We start from the raw sequence: 21,134 nt of genomic DNA on the forward strand, positions 1-21,134 counted from the left end.
ATGACGTGATCAACCTAGGTCACCCTTAGCAGTGCACCTGTCCCCTCTCCACTTTCATTAAGGGGTGCCTCTGGCAGATGCTGCTTCTGTTTCACCTACAGCGACTTGCTTAACAGAACTAAGCAACTCAACAGTCGAAATGAAAAGGTATCATAAAATGCGTGGGCGTAAGGACTCTCAAGGTCTCCGATACTGTAATAACGCCGAGCCGAAAAAGTAACAACTAAATTGTATGGTTTACAGTTAACAGTAACACTGCACTGACTGATTATCGTTATTTTAGGTACGTTCGTTCTCTTCTACTGCCACTCACCTTCACCAGATGACAGTACTGCAGCAACCGAATAAACACTGATCCTCCAGTGACGGATACAACACCAAACAATGAATAATACATTTACTAATAGCTTTGTATTCTCAATTTATTTGGAAAAGTACTGAGCCCGTTTGACGTCCCCGTGCTGATTAATATGAAAAATTCTATAATATATTTCCAATAACCAATAATGTCAGCCCTCGTAATTTTATATTTCACTTCGTGGAAAAATATTGTAAGTATACAGGGTATGACAGGCACCAACTGTCTACGGAGAGGATTAGGCCAATGTCTACTTTTAACAAAGAAAGGACGCTTGTAGTTATTTTTCGAGCAAAACGTGACCTCGAGGGGGCTATTTTGAAGCAAGAGGAAAACCTGAGCAGACAAGGGTATATTAGCGTCAGTCGCTAACGGTTGCATGTATCGTCACCATGTTTGAGACTAGACAGCAGACGAACGCATTATGGTTGGTGTAAAACAGAACAACAATAATTTTGATGAAGCCAGAACGCCGCACAAAATTAAGGCCAACGAGGTGAAAACCCCCTGTGGGTGGGGGCGGTAGAATAACACCCACGGCATCCCCTGCCTGTCGTAAGAGGGGACTAAAAGGGGCCTCAGCGGCTCTGAACTTTGGAGCGCGAGTTGGCGACCACGGGGCTCTCAGATGAGTTCTTTCATTGCTTCCACTTACTTGTGCCAGACTCCTCACTTTCATCTATCCTATCCGACCGCACTTGGTCAACTCCTGTTCTTTTCAGAACCCGACGGTATTACGTATGGAGGCCTAGGGAGTCTCTCATTTTCATGCCCTTCGTGGCCCTTGTCTTCCTTTGCCGATACCTTCATTTTTCGAAGTGGTGGACCACTTCAATTTTTTCTCTCTGATTAGTGTTATATAGAGGATGGTTGCCTAGTTGTACTTCCTCTTAAAACAATAATCACACCACTACTACCAACGAGGTGAAAGCATCATGCAAAAAATTAAATATGAATGGACCAGAAGATAATGAGTGCCTTGATAGAGCATGATGAGGAGAAGGAAGTTAATAAAACAGCTGGCATGAGGCAAGAGATCGTATTTACATTGCGAATCGCAGGAATCATTATTTTGTGGTTTGTGGAAGTCTTTAGTTTGTGAATCGTCGAAGTCTTTATTCGTGGATATTTTTAATACTGCGGATCGTAAGAGTGTCTTTACACTCTTGATCATTGGAGAGATACAGGTACTTTGTTCGGGGATAATTTGCATTACGATATGAGTTTAAGATCATTGTGAACACTGAGTTCGTGAGTTTATTCGTGAGAGAGAGAGTTATGATATCCGAAGATATGAGAACACTGAATGTCCTCTTTTTTATAGACCAGATACTGACTGATGAATTTATATTTTGAACTTTATTCGTCAAATTTCGTGGAGAATAGAGAGACTGAAATTTGACCTAATTTGCGATCACACAGATTCTCTGATCCGTTTAACTAAAATCGCACCAATATGTGTATGCATAAGTTTTTTTCCAGTTTCACTATGAAATGACACCAGCGAACATTAAGCAGCATATGAATTTGACACACACGTCAGTTTGTTCGTCTGATATTAACCTACCAAAAAGCACAAGTTGAGTCCACCAAACACTACCGTCTGTGCTGTATCGTTCAGTAATCCTGTCGACGTTTGTGCCTGAAAGAAAGAACATTTGCGGCTCGCAATGCTTTTCTTAATCAAAAGGAAAAGGCTGTGGAAAGTCATCGTTTGCTGGTAGAAACATACGTTGAACACGCTCCAGCGATTATAACATGTGAGACATGGTTTCTACGATTTAAACGTGGTGATTTCAATGTGAAAGGCAGGGCGCGCTCTGAATGATGACCCAACTAAAACTCAACAGCAATTGGCACAAGCACTTAATGTGTCACAAGAAACAATCAGCAGACGTTTACGAGCAATGGGGATTTGAATGAACGGCAAATGGAAAATCGCGAAGTCACTTGTGAAATGTCGCTTCAACGCAACGAAAGAAAATCATTTCTGTACCGAATTGTGACGGGTGACGTAAAATGGATTTACTTTGAAAATCCGAAGCGGAGAAAATCGTGGCTGTCACCTGGTGAAGGCGGTCCTTCAAAATCAAGGCCAAATCTCTTCCGCAAGAATTCCACGCTTTGTGTCTGGTGGGATCAGAGCAGTATTGTGTATTATGAACTCTTGAAGCCCGGCGAAGCTGTTAACGCACAACGTTATCGCCAACAAATTATTAATTTAAATCACGCATTGATCGAAAGACGACCGGAATGTGCCAGATTGCATAGCAAAGTGATTTTGTTACACGACAATGCGCCGTCTCACACAGCAAAGCCAGTGAAAGACACCTTGAAATCGCTTGGATGTGACATCCTTCCGCACCCGCCGTACTGACCCGACCTGCCGCCATCTGACTATCAGCTCTTCGCGTCAGTGGGGCACGCGCTCGCAGAGCAGCACTTCAACAATTTCGAGGAAGTTGGAAAATGGCTCGACGAATGTTTTGCCGCAAAAGACGAACATGTTTTCTGGCATGGTATTCATAACTTACCTGAAGCATGGGTGAAGTGTGTAGAAGCCGATGGCCAATATATTTGGAATGAACAAAACACTAATTTCCCTCGAAAATTACGTGTTTTCTTTAAGACAAAAACCGGCACAAACTTTTGCATGCACCTGGTATAGTCGAATAGGCCTACTTTTGTAACAGAAACTTATATGCCAGACTCGTGTAATGGGTCCCACACGATTTGAATGTACGGCAAATGGAAAATCGCAAAGTAATGAGAGAGGCAAGAGATCGTATTTACATTGCGAATCGCAGGAATCATTATTTTGTGGTTTGTGGAAGTCTTTAGTTTGTGAATCGTCGAAGTCTTTATTCGTGGATATTTTTAATACTTCGGATCGTAATAGTGTCTTTACACTCTTGATCATTGGAGAGATACAGGTACTTTGTTCTGTACCTGTATGCTAGGATGTATGCATTTCTAGGCTAAGAGGTGAGGGTGGAATAACCAGCTGAGCTAACCCAGATCATGTGTAACAGTTTGTAGATCGGATAAATGGTTACGTAGGTGAGCACGCAAATCCATGTCAGCAGTAGTGAGGACGGTGTTTTATAATATTCAGACATAATACTCCCAAATGAACAAAATAAAATGAATTATCGTACCAAACAACCTCTACGAACGAGGGTGAAATGTAAACATTGGGTGCGCTAAACAAAGACCCTCCTTGGTAGCAAAACATCCTCGTCGGAATAAAACGTTAACAGAGCCCAATTCTTCTCTCAAGCAGAAGGAAGAAACTTAAAAGAAGAGACAGAAGACAACGCGGGACGTGAATTGGTGGCCGGACAAGCGGATTTAACGCTTCCAGTGAACCCAGGATTCATGGAACTTGAGACTACTTCAACGGTGTTGCTTGATCATTAAACTTATACCCTGGGGGCAAAACTTGACCGCGTTGTCACATTTTTTGTGTAAAATTCATAATTTGCAGTGTGGAAAAGCAATATTTTAAGTCGTTGTCATTTAATATGCCTACTAAGTTGTCAAATAGTCATTATATCAATGTATGTTATTATTGAGTTCCTATATTGCACTTTGTACAGCGGGCTATTCCCCCTACACCCCTTCACCCCAAAGACTTGCATGTAACAGATTTTCTCTCTGACGGAATGTCTCGACGAATTCAAATAATCAGACTCCCATTCCTGCACTTCGATTTCTGGCACTTATGAAGAATGTTGTCGCCGTTTGAAGTTGTTACTGACTGCTTTGCAACTCTGGGTCTGTAAGGAATGTTAACAGTTCCCCCTCCCGCTCGCCTCCGGCCATCACAGGCTTCCTCACTCAACCACACGCAACTGGGACTCGGAGTGTAGCAAAAGTTCAACTGTACCCTTTGTCAAATTAAAAGTGATTTTATAATAATGTAACGGATATATCTCTCGCAAGATGATCGAATAGCTACGTTGAGTGATGAAAGTGATGTAAACGATATAAGTGAACCAAAATAAGATTATGTTTCCGTTTGTTACGACAGTGAAACGGAGAACGGTAAGACAATACATCTAGAGTCGGAGTCAGAATCGAGAAGCTCATCCCATAGAGAGCAGAACTTTTCTAATGCTGGTACCGTAGTAGTGTTGTAGTAGTAAGAAGTTGTCGGGAATTAGCAGTGTTGTTCCAAGACATGTCCAAATATCATTGCAAAGTATAGTGAAATTCCGTGAAGGTTTGACAAATGAAGGTTTTACACCTGATATTACTGAGTCATTCAAAGAAGTTTATAACTCTCGAAATAATGGAGACCATTGTCCAGCTTACCAATCTGAAGGCAATTCTGAAGAATAAGAAAGCAACAAACACAAGAGAAATGTATGTATTCCTGGGCACACTGTTACAAATGTGTGTAAATAATGAGACAGCCTTACCACTTGAAGAATTATAGGGGACGGTACTGGGCATGAATATATGCATTGCCTCTATGAGTCATCTTAGAATTGCTGAATTGATATCTCTGGTAAGATTTGATGACCGACTAACAAGGGCTGGAAGACGACAATACGATAAGTTTGCCCCGCTTCCTGAAGGGTTTCAGAAAATTAATGACACGTTTGACAAGTGCTATGTGCATGGTTTTCATCTCATCATTGATGAGATGCTATCACATTTTAGAGGGAGATGTCATTTCAAGGTTTTTCTAATAGGTAAATTAGGAAAGTATGGAATTCTGATCAGGTTATTAGCAGACGCCCATGCTCGATAGGTACTACAAATGGAGGTTTATGCTGGTTTGGATGAGAGGTCTACGGAAGAACGGTCTGCAAAAGCAGCTTTGAAAAGTTTGGTAAAACCGGCGGTGGGGACTGGAAGAAACTTCACAACAGACCGTTATTACAGAATAACTATTTGAAAAAGCAAAGCTCACCTTAGTGGGGACATTGAAGAGCAATCGACAACACATACCAGAGGAGCTGAAGAAAAACCAAGAACTTGAGTTGTTTTCCTCTATATTCTTATTCATGGATCCAAGAACGCAAAAAGCACCCGTAACCCTGGTTTCATATATCACCCGCCTAAAGCTCACGAGAAATCTCCTCCTACTCTCCACCCAGCATAGTAATGACCAGGGAACGGATATATATGTACTAATAATTATTGAAATATGTACATATATATTTAGTTACTTTTATTGAAATATGGAATTATATATGGACTTAAAATTACACATATAACATTAATTGTTGTTAAATATCAAAGTTCAAAGAATCTAAACTAAGTAGATCTACATGCAACATAATGTTGCACTTCTCATTGTAATATATTTGAAGAACACACAATCTTTTATTCTCTGTTACCAAAACAATGGATTACAAAATGTTCTTTTAAGTGCTGGAGAGTGAATCGTCTCCTATTATCTCTAAGGACAGATTTATATTGAGTGAAACTGCGTTCAACTTCGGAAGAGGTAATGGGGGCATAATTCAACTTCACAATATCTGCTGGGGTTAAATCCAGTGTTAATTTTACACTTAAATCTCCACACAGCATTGCAGCAACCTTTGTCATTTCTTCATATCCAGGGTTCTTTCAATGTACAGTGGCCATCTTCGTGTTTGCTACATCTGCAACTTTACCTGTACCACGATTTAGTTGTTCCACAGTTTTATTCACAATTTCACAACTTTCAGAAAGTGAGAGATACGAGTTTTAGAGCCTTTTCAGTGTTTTTGTGATTCATGGAAAATATTGCTGAATGTAACATAAGTCATTTCTCACACTTGTGTCGCAGATAACTGTTTTCGCGGCATCAATGGAGACTGCATGCTCAGAGTCCATGGAATGCAGAACGTTCTTAATACAGTCTATTTATTCAACATAATATTCAACCGCTTGCAGCCACGTACCCCACCTAGTTAGAATCGCCTTAGGCGGCAATATAATCTCTAGGTACATTTCTTTCAAAAGATGAACTCTTCTGTGGGCTTTAGGAAAAACGCTTTTCACTGAGGAAATCAATAAACCTACTTTGGGGTAACTGCCTCTTGCCACTTCTGGACCACGATGAAAGACATTTGCTACACATGTTGAATGAGTCATCTTAGGATCTACAACACATAATGCTTCTCCGGCTTTTATCAAATAAGGTGCGGCATCGCTAATGAAACGTAACACTTTATTATACTTAACACCCTGTAGCCAGAGGATACCCATAGCCTCACTGAACAGTTTTGTTATAGTTTTGTTATTGCACTTTTCGAGAACATTACAGTGTAAGAGAATCCGTTTACAATAATCTTCACTTAACAAACCAATGATTACTTGCCAATTAGCCTGCCTTCTTTGTCTGTTGTCTCATCAATAGAAACCCAATTGGACCGTCTTTAATATTTTACCTTATCTTCCGAACAGTTTCATCGTATATGGCTGAACAGTACGTTATTCTGAACGTTGACTCATCCGGGATGGATCGTTTAGTATATTTCTCGAGGAATTCCCTTAATTCAGTTTGAAGAGAGGTATGTCAGCAGTGATGAAAGCACGGCAGAGATCGGTGTTGAACTCGGACGTTACACTGGAAGTTGCTGGTTGTGTCAGAAACAACTGTCTCTGCTTGGAATCTCGTTGATTGTTAGCCTGGTGTTTACTGGTTGAAACGTGCTGTTGCACAAGGAACCTTTGAGTAGATGTCACTGTACAATGATACAAATTATAAAATATTTTTCTCAGTTGATAAACCATCTTCTTTAAATTCTGATACATAACTTTTCAATTTTAAAGTGGTTGACTGAACTACGTTAGGCATATTGTAACAAAGTGAATGTCCTCAATGAATATCAATATACAACTGCACACACTGAACGTACAAGAACACTACGATCCGTGTCACTGTTAATTCAAACTGTGAATGTCTGGTAGTGAACTAGATGGAGTTATGACTCAATGAAAGGGAATGCCCGAATTACGAACTAATCCGGAAACCACTAGCACATCGTCCTTGAATGAGATTTCTATAGTTATGAAATTATGGCACAGACACAGTCGGTGTTGTGAAATGCAGCTTATCAGTGCTGTACGTGTGATTCAGATAGTCACCACTTCCGGGCTCAACCTCTCTCTTTCTTCGCACCACTTATCAGCTTATTTTATCAGCCCAGACGTGGACAGGCGTGATAATGACCTGCACGCCAGTTAAAATATTAATTTTTCGAATATATATTTTTAATTTATTTCTCCATTATTGAGAGGACTGCTAATTTAATATAATTTAATACTTTTTAGCCGAAATGTGGACTATATTGATTTTAATGACGAAGAATGTGGAACATACGTGCTAAACTCCAAAGTATGGAAAAATATTGAAAATGAATACTCCACTCTCCAACTCCATACGTCATGATTCGTGAAGATAATGGAAAATATAATTAAATCCGTTCCCTGGTAATGACATACTGTAGTTGACAATTCAAGTGAAAAGAAGAAAACAGACATCAACTTGTATTATAACGATAGTAAAGAAGGTGCAGATAGTTTTGACGAAATTGCAAGACAACACTCTGTACAACGAGGTGCGATAAAATGACGACTTTCTGTGTTGTTCAATCAATCAATCAATCAATCAATCAATCAATCAATCAATCAATCAATCAATCAATCAATCAATCAATCAATCAATCAATCAATCAATCAATCAATCAATCAATCAATCAATCAATCAATCAATCAATCAATCAATCCTAATCTGCATTTAGGGCAGTCACCCAGGTGGCAGATTCCCTATCTGTTGTTTTCCTAGCCTTTTCTTAAATGATTTCAATGAGATTGGAAATTTCTTGAACATCTTCCTTGGTAAGTTATTCCAATCCCTAACTCCCCTTCCTATAAATGAATATGTGCCCCAATTCGTCCTCTTGAATTCCAACTTTACCTTCATATTGTGATCTTTCCTACTTTTAAAGACGCAACTCAAACTTATTTGTCTAAAATAATAGATACTAATTTTATAAATGCCTGCACCATATTCACCAAGAATAACCCTGATTAGAATAAGAAACCGAATCTCAGGAAGCTGTATACATTGGAGCTGGGAAACAACTCATAAAACCAATTATAGAAGACAGGGAAGAGAACATGTTTGGTTTGAAAAAAATATCATTTGTGCAATGGGAAATATCCTTGAAAGGTCTTTATCCAGTGCTGCTCCAACTTCTACTTCTATAACATACACAACAGGAAGATGTCATCAGTGTACGAAGTACGTTCAGACTAAGAAGGGAAAAGATACGAAGACCAAAGTTACAACGCTTTGCTGCAGATGATCCAGATATGTACACAAGACTCACTCCACGAAAACTATTATCTGTACCAACCGTGAGAGCGAAAGTGAAAGTGAATGAGCTTTTTGTAATGATCCTACGATGTGTGATAACTGTTAGCATCATACAGTATGCATTTCATTATTTTTATTGTTGTTCGCGAGTGCGGTCATTATTAACTTATTACAGTAATGCAGGATCACAGGTACTTTGTTATAAGACTTCATTAAGGTGTTGAAAATAATAGCTGGTAATTCCCCCCCCCCCCCCCCCCTTAGATGTGCATATGATATATCTTACATTGGTAGTTCTAGGGTTAAGGAAAAGGGGTAGTGTGGTCCAAGTTGAATGGATGGTTAATCAAATCAAATTTATTAAATTCATCATGAGGGTGGTAGGTTAATTTCATCAATATGTAAATTACTTTTTATCTGTAAATAATAATAACGTAATCATGACCAGTGTGTAAGGTCATCGTGTTTCAGAAACCGAGTGGGTTATTTTATCTGCTATTTCAATTTCTTCCTTTGCTATCGATTTTTATTTTGCTGATGGAGATGCTTTGGTCATCTCGGCTTAAAGTAAATGTTAAGAGTATATGAACACGTAGTATGATTAATTTTAAATTCAGTAAATAAGCTTGGGGAATCAGAAGGGGAAGACGTGCAGTCATATTTCACCATGTATGCATATGACTGTGTGAGTTAGATCCTGGAGGCATCTTGTATCTCCCGAACGCAAGCTGTCACCTACGGAACACAAACCGCGTAGCCAGTCGCTGAGTCCTGTAGAAAGTATTCTTCTTCAGTACAAGATATACTCAGGGAACAAAAAAAATCCACCTGAGAATTTTCAGTATGCTCACAATATACCATTGGTATGCCATAAAGAATATTACTTCTCTTACATCTAAGAATGACCGTAACTCGATAGTGAAGTAAAAGTGTACATTATACAAGTATAGGTAAAGGTGTATTCTGCCCGAAGGCAGGTCCGAACCTCCGCAGAGGTGTGCCTGAGCCGGAGTTTACGTATGGTAGGGTGACCAGTTCCTTTCCGCTCCCCCATTCCCTTACCCCCACCAACAGCGCGTGGCAACCCATCGAAATCTTGATCACGCCCAATGTCGCTTCACTTCGGAGATCTCACGGGATCCGGTGTTTCAACAAGGCTACGGCCGTTGGCGTACACAAGTAGACCCTAGTAGTACTCCGTGTTTACGGAAGAGGTAAACTTAAATATGGTATGTTTACTTGTCAGCTATTTAAATGTTAAGCATTTATCAACGTTTAACAATAGGCCTATCACGTCCATACAGTAAATAGCTTTTGTAACAGACTTTCCCCAAGATGATCCAAAGAACAGAAAGCTACACTTCATTTTTGCCAACAAGCCAACATCACAGCGTGCAGGCTATGGTGCAACTATCATGCAGGCTGGAGTTACTCGCCTGCACGGGCCTGTCCATAGAGAGTGTATGTTCAAGAGTGGAAGGAAGGAATTATTCAAGTAATAACAGTGGCGTCCTGACAAGCAGTCAACCACTGAATCTGTGTCGTGCATTTAACAGCTAAAATTAAAGAAAATAGTTTATTTGAGATGAAAGGAAAGACTAATAATTTAGGGACAAAGAACAAAAAACTTTATTCTTATTGAAATAGTTATTTTTATTTTACGAGTAAATTATAATTACATACTCATTTATCTTTCATAATGTTGTTACGCCTTTCTACTGATGTCACCGGATATTATAATTACTTATGGTACTTAAAAATTGTGTACTCCTACTCTGCACTGTATACGTCGATTCATTAGCCCGAAGACTGGTTGAATCCACAACAGCTCCACCATGAGCTATCACAGAAAGCCTGGGCATTGTTAAAGAGGCAGAGTAAGAAAATGAAGAGTGAGGACGTATCCCGTTGCTTTCCTCACCGAGTCAGAAAGTTCTGTTAAATAACAATCAGCTGAGCCTACTAAAATTTACCCATCAATTAACCCTTAATTTATATTATAAGAATAATAAAAAAAACAAGAAAACAAATCCCATGGTGCAACAGCTCCGAAAGGCCATGGTCTAACAAATGTGCGTTTCTCAGCCCGAAGGCCTATAGAATACGAGGTGTCGTGTGGTCGGCACGACTATTCCTCTCGGCTATTATCATTGGCTTTCTATACCGCAACCGCTATCTCATTGAGAGAGTGGGCCGATTTCCTAGATGTTAGGCCCCTTTAATCGACAAGCATTATCGTCTGACAGACAATAACAGAGAAACCTGCAACAATCTAGCTGGCTGGGCGATGCCTATATCTTGTCGCAACAATTAAGCACTAGAACAAATTATTTCCAGCTTAATCACTAGGTTCATTTTCTTCTCTCCGAATGTATTCTTATTCAAATTTCATCGTATTCGGCATACCATTTAACTTCAAAATATACCCAAGAGTCGAGCAAGTTGATCTCCTGGTTGACACAGGGTCTTGGTTGAAAGAGGTTAAAGAATACCTGCGTCAGCTCTACGCCCGTCCACCTGTGCAACCATGAAATAACCTGATTACTCATTTCAGTTGCAGGCTGAGTGAACCCCAGGACTACGTGCCTCTCAGGATTTGAAGTCTCGATTTTAAACGCCTTGACTTAAAACTAAGTCCTTCTGGGTGAGCAGAACCGAACTTTATCACCTCTCGCAGACAGCCTCTATAAAACTGACAAATATAAAATTAAAAGAACTTCACATAAGGAGTAAATCAGAACTACGGTAGAAATGTTTCCAGTTAATTCCTTGTTTAATGCAAAGCAGGAGAGGAACAGAAAACCTCAAGTGTGGGAGTTCCAGCCTTAAATAAAGAATATACTGGTATTCAAGCTGTAATCTCAAATTGCAGGGAATGTAATCTGAGGCTAGCTTGAGGTGCATTTGTGGCCAGGCTTGTAAATGCTTGCACTCGCCAACAAAGAGTAAATGAGTTTAAAACTATGGTCAACCGAGGGTTAAGCACAGAAAGTGCCGGCTGATGTTCATATGCATTCGCTGCGAGCGAAAATAGCGTTTTCCTTCAGAAGAGCCCAGTCTCTTCCATTTTTTAGATTTAACTTAGGGTTTGTTATGTTTTCATTACATTTATACTAATTTCTCGCACATTATTCAATCCCACAAGTCAATTTTGATGACGTGAATACTTCTTTAGCACAAATATTTATTCATTCATATCTTCTATGTGGTGTTCTATGCACAGTTCTTTTCTTTCTGGCTGGAATTGTAGCTGACACAGGGATACAATGTCGTGGCCTGGACAGGAACTAACGACTTACAGCTGTTTACTTGTCAGATTGTTTTCCCCCGAGAGGTTTAGGAAGTATTCTTGGTCTGAGAGGTCCCACTACGTATGAAATATGAAGTCTCTTTAGTTTCCTACATATTTGTTAATACTGGACTATTTAAAGTACGTACAAGTAACTTGTTGCCTAAGTTGAGTACTGTAAGTAGACAGGAAGAACGTTGGCTATCTTAACACTCAAGCCTCTGGTTCTCTAAGTCCGTATTTTTTATTATTATTATTATTATTATTATTATTATTATTATTATTATTATTATTATTATTATTGTTGTTGTTATTATTACTATTGTTACGTAATACCTTCTCTGACTGACAGGGACTCCTCAAATCACTCCTGGCTTAGCTAACGACAGAAGACCCCTTTTCAACTTAGGTCTTGTTTAAAGTCCTCTTTCTAGAAAACTTCCTAGTTTTCATGTTTTTCTAAGGCTTCCCGATCTTTCAGGAGCGTCAGTCATCGGCCTAGGAACCTGTACTCTTCCTATACATTACGGTTAGCTAGGCAGTACTGGACTACGTCCATACTTGTCGCATTCCTTCATGGTGATTCTAACAACCTTAGCGTCGAGAGACTTCCTTGACGATTGAAAAATAATTCACTGCTTCAATGTTGAAATATTATTCCTCTATTCATAATTTGGATATTTACGATAAGTATTCAGTTACCTTATTCGCCCTTTATGCACATCTTTGGAAATCAGTGGTTCATTATTCGGGAGATAGCGGGTTCGAACTCCACTGTCGACAGGCCTGAAAATGGCTTCCCGTGCTTTCCTGTTTACATACCAGGCAAACGCTGGGCTCTACCTTAATTGAGGCCACGGACGCTTCCTTCCCACTCCTAGCCCTTTCCTTCCCCATCGTCGCCATAAAATCTATTGTGTCGGTGCGACGTTAAGCAACTTGAAAAAACAAAGAACTCAGTTGAACCATTCCTCCTACGTTCCTTCATTCAGGTTCGAACCTCGGAGACAATATCTGATCTGGGTTAAAATCGTGGTGTTCATAACACCAGAATACTGAATTATGTGCTACATTAGGTTGATAAAACGTGAAATTGTTGCTATTACCTATCAGATAATCTTCAGTTTCCTGTAATTATTTCTGAGTATAAACTTAGTTGATAAACTGAGGGAAAGCTAGAAGTAGGGATCGTGATGAACAATATTTAGACAGTCCTTCATCACAATTATGATCATGCTACTGAGGACGTTGACAGGGCGACACCAAACTGGACACAAGTTGGCCATTTCTGTTGTGTACTTAACATCTCTTCAACACGCACATAACACGCCCTAATAGGTTGAAAGTCGATTTCGATTACAATGCAGTCGTGAAATTTCAATATTAATGAAGTAATTTAATTTAGAAAGACCCAGTTGATACACACACACACAATTATATACGAGAATGAATGACAACACTTTGTTAATTGCTGCTGTGCCGGGCTGAGTGGCTCAGACGGTTGAGGCGCTGGCCTTCTGACTCCAACTTAGCAGGTTCGATCCTGGCTCAGTCCGGTGGTATTTGAAGGTGCTCAAATACGTCAGCCTCGTGTCGGTAGATTTACTGGCACGTAAAATTACTCCTGCGGGACTAAATTCCGGCACCTCGGCGTCTCCGAAAACCGTAAAAGAGTAGTTAGTGGGACGTAAAACAAATAACATTATTATTATTATTATTATTATTATTATTATTATTATTACTTGCTGCTGTATTTGCAAAAGGCTCTTGTCCTCACAGAGGGTCTTCGTACAGTAGTCTTTAACTGGAACGGGCTATCCTTTATAAACTTGACTGTCAGGTCTCGCCTTTCACTTTCACTTTGGTATATACGCACCACACACACTCGCTTAACACAGAAATTTCATGTAATAAGGTTCGAAAACACGTCCCTTGGTTCAAATTGACACAAGATCAATAACACACATTATCAACTCACGTGACCACTCCACACAATGAACTCTCTGCTCATGATACTATCTGACCACTCAACACACAACATTCAACAACATGACAACCCAATAACCTTTCCGAGGCGAGTCTACCTTTCATTTCCTGCTGATGAAGTTCCAGTATCTCCGGGATACGGCCAGAATACGAATGTTCTAGTTTCGCCTCGCAAAAAATTCATGGGGACACCAGACGAAAGGGACAACAGCAGCAGAGGTAATCACGTGCCAACAGCCTGGCCGATAGCTCCATACCCTGACTCACTCATCTCTCCCAGTAACCACGGAATGCGGCTTTAAGGCAGGTGACAGTCACATTACCACGTAACAATATTGGCTTGAGGTCACACTGACAGAGACAAATCACGTGGTATCGATGGGGGGAGGCAGGACTAGAGCTGATAAGGAAGCGACAGTGGCTCTAATTCACAGCCTGCTCGATCTGCATCCGATGGCCGCTTATACTGCCTGCTCATTACAACATTTTAACATGGCACTAAATGAAACACTCCGTTTACAAATACCCACAGCAGGTGGCAGCACTAACCGGCTCCAGACCTGTCGGAATGAAATAGCGGGAAATAGGATAGGCTGTACTTGTTTTCAGTGAAAATGGTGTACTGCTGCGTGCCTTTCTGCAAAACAAAGAATGGGAAACCAGAATGCCGTGATATTTCATTCCATGATATACCTTCAAGTACACAATTGCGTCGAAAGTGGTTAAGTATTATATCCAGGGAAGGAAACAGCAAGGGAAGTAAATGGATTCCTGATTATTCCGTGGTTTGCAGTCTACATTTTGTAAATGACGATTTCAAAGTGACCAGCAAAACGCGAAAATTAAAAACAGGATCTGTACCCAGCCCTTTCCCTGATTATCCAGCTTATAAACAACCGCTAATTTCAGAGATGATTAAGAGAAGGGATTCAAGCACAGAGACGTCTAACAAGAGCTCTTCAAACACCATTGCAGTAATATAATATCTGGGGACACTGTACTGTTAATGTGAAGGTACAAAACAGAATAATATGCTGTCATAGATTCCATTGTCCGCCTCTGTGGTGTAGTGGTTAGTGTGATTAGCTGCTAACGGGTTCGATTCCCGACTCTGCTACGAAATTTGAAAAGTGGTACGAGGGCTGGAACGGGGTCCACTCAGCCTCGGGAGGTCAGTAGAGGTGGGTTCGATTCCCACCTCAGCCATTCTGGAAGTGGTTTTCCGTGGTTTCCCATTTCTCCTCCAGGCAAATGCCGGGAGCTTCCTTCACCCTTCCTTGTCCATCCCTTCCAAGGCCCCTGTTCAGCATAGCAGGTGAGGCCGCCTGGGCGAGGTACTGGTCATCCTCCCCAGTTTCATCCGTCCGACCCAGAGTCTGAAGCTCCAGGACACTGCCCTTGAGGCGGTAGAGGTGGGATCCTTCGCTGAATCCGAGGGAAAAGCCAACCCTGGAGGGTAAGCAGATTAAGATTTTATTACGAGTCTTTTGCTAGCAGTATAATATCGTGTCAATATACTGCTCTTTTTATTACTATTATTATTTACGCAAGTAGGGCCTATTTAGTTAATTGGTTAATTCCAGTGGTTCGGGAGCTGGGGTGTGTATGGCATCTTCAGCATTAGAAATCATCCTAGGTAGGGCTTTCATCTTCACAGATATCCAAGTCGCCTAATAGGCCGTCTATTATTATTATTATTCCCTGAGTATGTACTTGGTTTACTGGAAGATTTTCGTGAGCCCCCTGAGTCAGTGTGTGTCACTTCGGAAACTGCTTACCAGGGATTGGTGTGTGGTTATTTAGTGCGTGTAATCGAAGAAAAAACAGAATGCAGCACGTGCTTGAATAACGTTTCTACCTCATTTAATTCATCCCCATTGATAGCTGCGCTAGCCATAGCAACGATTTATTGGCCTAATTATGAGGCTTCAGAAATTTGTTGAGGCGGCTCTACCGTACTGCAAGAAATCTGCAAGTCTGCTCCAGATCATAAAAAAACTATGTTCTACCTTCTTTGTGCCAATGTAATTTTTTGAAGTGTTTTAGTAACAATAAGCACCAGGAACTTGTGTCAGAAACTGTGCTGGCCAAAGTCGTAAAACCTCTACTTAGTAATGTAGGGAAGTACCATACAGACAAAGTTTCCAGGTTTTCTTGTTCGTCGAAACTTCTTTCTTGAAAAGTGCTGAAGCTATAACTCTCTAGAGCACCACTTTATACGTAAAATTCTTTAATATTTCTCTTACTTTAAGATTTTAAATTTTGCTGGTATGCGTATCTAGTTGTATTCACGCGGTAAATGGGTACGTTTTGTGCTGCCATCTAGCGGCAGATTGTTTGTAATGCGTGTTACACGTTTGAGTATGGAATGAGCAGGCAGTTTAAGCAGCCATCGGATGCAGATCGAGCAGGCAGTGCTCTAATTAGAAAAACGTTCCTGCATCTTGAGGGCTTCCCACTGTGAGCTTCGAACCCACCATCTTCCGAAATCTTGCTTACAGTTACACGGGCGAACTTTTTTAATGCTATTTCTTCTGGGCGTCGACCTATGTGGATCTTTTGCCCCTGCTGGCATCGCATTATATGAACCTGCGTGTAATTGGAATGGCGGTAGTACGGAATGTTGTGTGTGAGGAAAGGAAGATTAAGGACATCACAAACACCCAGTCCTCAGGCCAGGGATATTAATAATTGCAACTAAAAACCCCTGACCCAGCCGGGAATCGAACCCGGGGCCGCCGGGTGACAGGCGGACGCGTTACCCCCTACACCGTTGGGCCGGACGGGACGAACTTAGGAGCCGCAGAGGAGAGCCACTTTGGAGAGTAAAGACGTAACAACACATGTTACATTGTTATTGTTGTTAACTTACTGTCGATACTTAATATATTTGTTTATACCGATTGTTATCTTATTAGTGTAAAATGGCCCTCCATCGGCTGTATCTAATAAATAAATAAAAAATACATGAATGATAATATAATCCAATCTAATTCGTATATCTCCTTGTGGAGCAAAGGGCATCCCGGAAATCTCAACATTCGGTATGTTTTGGAGCCAGGTCTTTTACCTTGTCCAAGGTTTTCCTAATTCTGATCACTTCTACCATAACTGTTCCCCTTCAAGCGTTTCTGGGTCTTCCATGTTTTCCCTTTTCTCTTGGATTCCATTCTAAGACCGACCTTTCAACCCCTCCATCCTGTTTTCTTGTGTGTCCTATACTAATTTGGATATACTTATTATAAGCGCTGATTTATGAGATTATGAGGAACTAGTTGTTGAAAATGAGGGACGCCATGGGATCATTCGTAATAATATTTGTTATTAATAGTAATTAATTATTTTTAATAATAATATCACGAACCTACTAGGCTGTCGTAGCAGAAGGTGATACTCCCACGTGGCGGATAGGAGGGTCCTAATAGGCTAGCCGGTCGACTTGAGCGAATTAAAATAGCTCCCGTAGACCAAACACATATTAGAGGTGACTGACAAGCAGAACCATTACAACAGCCAGAACCCATCTTGAAGCAAACTCTAAGCTCATTACCTTAGTTTTAACATTGATATCGTTAATTGGTGTCTCAAACTTTCAGCATCTTGGAAATATTGTTGACAAAGGAACTACCCCAGTCCATAGTGATTGCACTAGGTTTTCGCGGTCGTGGGATTTTGGGGGACCGAAAACATCATACGGGAATGTATCGGAACTTCTCATATCTCTTCGTCCCAAACGCAAGAATTTTCTTGGCACCATCAACACACTTATCAAAACTGGCAAAATAAAGCAATTCACGGACATGTCAGACAGACTAAATATCCAGATATAGGGATGAAAATCACTGAGTCTGGAAAATTCAGAATATACAAAAGTAAACCAGCAATTCCAGTCATAATACACCATTGGAATATGGAACCGGGTTTACAGTAAGGAAGAATATCATCAATTCTGTTATGTGCTTCACATCTGCCACTGAAGAAATGTCAGTGGTAGCAATCAAATAAGGAAAAAAAGTCTATTCACTAACTAACCCTTATGCACTTACAAATAATAACAACCAAAAGACCCAGAAAAGGTGGAAGCATTCTTCGACCTACTAGAAGAAATAGCAACCCAAATTCCTAAACATCATGTCAAAATTTTGATGAGTGATTTCAGTGCACAAATAGAAAAGGAAAGATGCGAAAAGTCACCGTAGGAATCTACCCTGCCCATAAAAGAACCAGTAAAAATGTAAAAACTTATGTAAAACGTTCAGTATTAAACTAATATCAGTTCGCTTTCTAGCACGCCTGCCGAATGACAGCCTGGAGGCCCCCAAACATCAATTTTGGAGAATTTCAGATAACCCATGTGGCTATTCCAAAGAGATACTGAAAGGAGGTCATGAATGTAAAATTTAAGATGATCATAGACTCTGATCTCCACCTACCTCTAATAAAAATGAAGTTTCAACCTTGTAGATCATGGTGAAACCCACGAATCGATTCCAAAGCAAACCTCAAGCTCTTTCTTGGACGATACCTCCGAGCAAAATGCGGCTAGTTGGTCAGAACTTACAAACGAACATCTAAAAGCAGCTAAGTTCACTAACATGCCGCCAAGGAAATGTAAGCATGAGCGGTGATACGATATTAGTGACAAGGCATTAGATATCTTCATGAAAGCATGGCAAGATTGGATTTCGCGGAACACCACAGGAAAGTGGTAAGCCTTCATTATATTCCAGAAGGAGACATCAAAGTTTATGAGATTCCAAAACGTCGCTTTGGTCACATCAGACTGGCAGAAATCGAGCAAGAGTTCAAGAAAAAGAATACCAGGCACGTTTACAGAACCTTTACAAAAGAACTGACGAGTTATAGGACACCAACTTTCTATTTTAAACGACCGGATGTGACTTTGAAAACAAGTAATGAATAAAATTGAAAATGTTTGACAGTAGGTGATTCGTAGTTTCGAAGGTCTTTATTTCGAACCTCCTACTGACCAACTCACTTTTCAAATATCAGAACCAAATCCAGATTCTGAACCTCCAGTAATAGAAGAAATTGAACAAATAATACGCGAGTTAAACACAACAAATCTCCAAGGGAAGATGGTATAATTTCCAAAATGTTGAAACTAGGTGCAGAAGCCTCAATCAGAAGATCTGTAAAATTCCTACAGATATTTGGACCAGTGAAACAATTCCCGAAGAATGGGATGTGCAATAATTCACCCATTACGCTAGAAAGCGGATAAATCTGACATAAATAAATACAGAGGTATTTCCCTACTAGCAGTTGCCTACAACATTATTTCAAAACTCCTACTCAAGAGGAAGTGCAAATTGATAATTTGATTGGAGAATATCAGGCAGGGTTCAGCAAAGGCAGATCGTGCGCAGAACAGATTATTAACCTCAAGACTATCCTACAAATTCGTAAAATCAGGCAAACGGTGATTACATTTGTGGACTAAAAAAAGGTATATGGCTCGATAGTTAGACCGATATTTTTCCGCGTACTGGAATAATTTACCGTAGACAGGGAACAAGAGAATTAGGCATGCAAGCACTAACAGGTTCCTCTTCAAAAGTTAAATTCTTAGGAGAGTTCCCTGGACAATTTGATGCTGAAACAGGAGCCCAACGAGGGGACTGGTTGTCCCCTCTATTGTTTAATCGTGTTTTGGAAAAGTGATTAGGACTTGGGGAAAGAAAGTTAAAGGACTAACCCTTGGCAGACTAGGAGAAAAAAATTAATCTGCAATGTTTGGCTTTCGCTGAATACTTAGCAGTGTTGTTCAATATCAGACAGGAAGCATTTGCATCCATTGAAAAAAATCCATGAAAATGCATCCAGAACAGAATTCCAGCTCTCTTACCAGACAACCCATTATATGGAAGGATCTCTTTGGTACCTAGATGGACAACTAACGAAAACCCACTATGGCAAAATATGCCAAGAGTCTCAATCAAATACTTGGGAGAAGTCATCCAACCTTCAGGACTGAAGCAAACAAAGGGAAGATCTCTAAACTACACAGAGTGAATAGATTCATTCGGAACAGATATATTATAAAAAATCCATATCGCGAAATGCAAAATTAAGGCATTCCAACTCTGTAATCAAGCCTCAAACACTATATGAAATACAGGTCATCGGCAGCAAATCATTGATTAATGATGCAGGAAAGCAAGAAATAACTTTTTTGACCCGTATGCACAGGGGGAGTCTTGATGACAAGGTAATCCCATGATCTGTAAAAATACCCAGAGAAAATCTCAGACATATTTAGAAACAGGCGTTTGAAATTTTACAGGCATATTCTCAGAATGAGTAGTCAGAGATTGACCAAAATAATTCTGAATCCTGCCCTATCAACTAAAGTTGAAACAATGTTCCTCAAAGTTGGAAAAGATCTTCAGGAAATATTCATCACAGATGGCATTGTATTACACAGACAGTTGTTCAGAAAATTAGTCGACAATCACCGATTTACACACCATCCAAGCACTACCACACTACCACCAACAAGACCTGGTCATATAATCACAAGAAAAGCTACAGTGAGAAGAGCTTTTGGGAGAGGGAATAAGCAACGACATCAGCTAAATAAGTTCATTTCCGCTTAGACGGGCATAACGAAGAATTTCACTCGTATATCACCGAGGGAATTCCAGTATTTATTAAATTTGTTTAGGTCGAATATAATAACAAGGGACACAAAATTTAGGAAAGCTATATCTGATCCAGATAAATTGGCACTTACTTTGAGATTTTCAGCTACCGGTGACAGCTTCACCAGCTTGCAGTATATCTTCAGAGCATCCAAACAGGTCATCAGTAAATTTGTACTACAAGTGTGTCAAGCAATCATCAGTGAATTAAAGGATCACATACAGATAAGGTTTATTTTATTTCTTTTAATTAAACATGAGTTATTATTTGTATAAGCCGTCACACATTAAATAAAGTAATCGATATTGAAATCATTTTACACTTCACTGCATGTACACTGTGAGTACGGATGGAGATGCTCGAGGCGGAGTTGGTTGACTGGGAGATATAGGTATATAACTACGTAAACTATATTCGTAAATTTAAGAACTAGTTGTTAGTCAAAACATATGTTTAGATCAGTTCTCATTTGTGGATCTGAGACAGAGTCTTTAACAAGAAGTGATGAAGTA

This window comes from Anabrus simplex, chromosome 1 (assembly GCF_040414725.1).
Source record: "Anabrus simplex isolate iqAnaSimp1 chromosome 1, ASM4041472v1, whole genome shotgun sequence".
Lineage (NCBI taxonomy): Eukaryota > Metazoa > Arthropoda > Insecta > Orthoptera > Tettigoniidae > Anabrus > Anabrus simplex.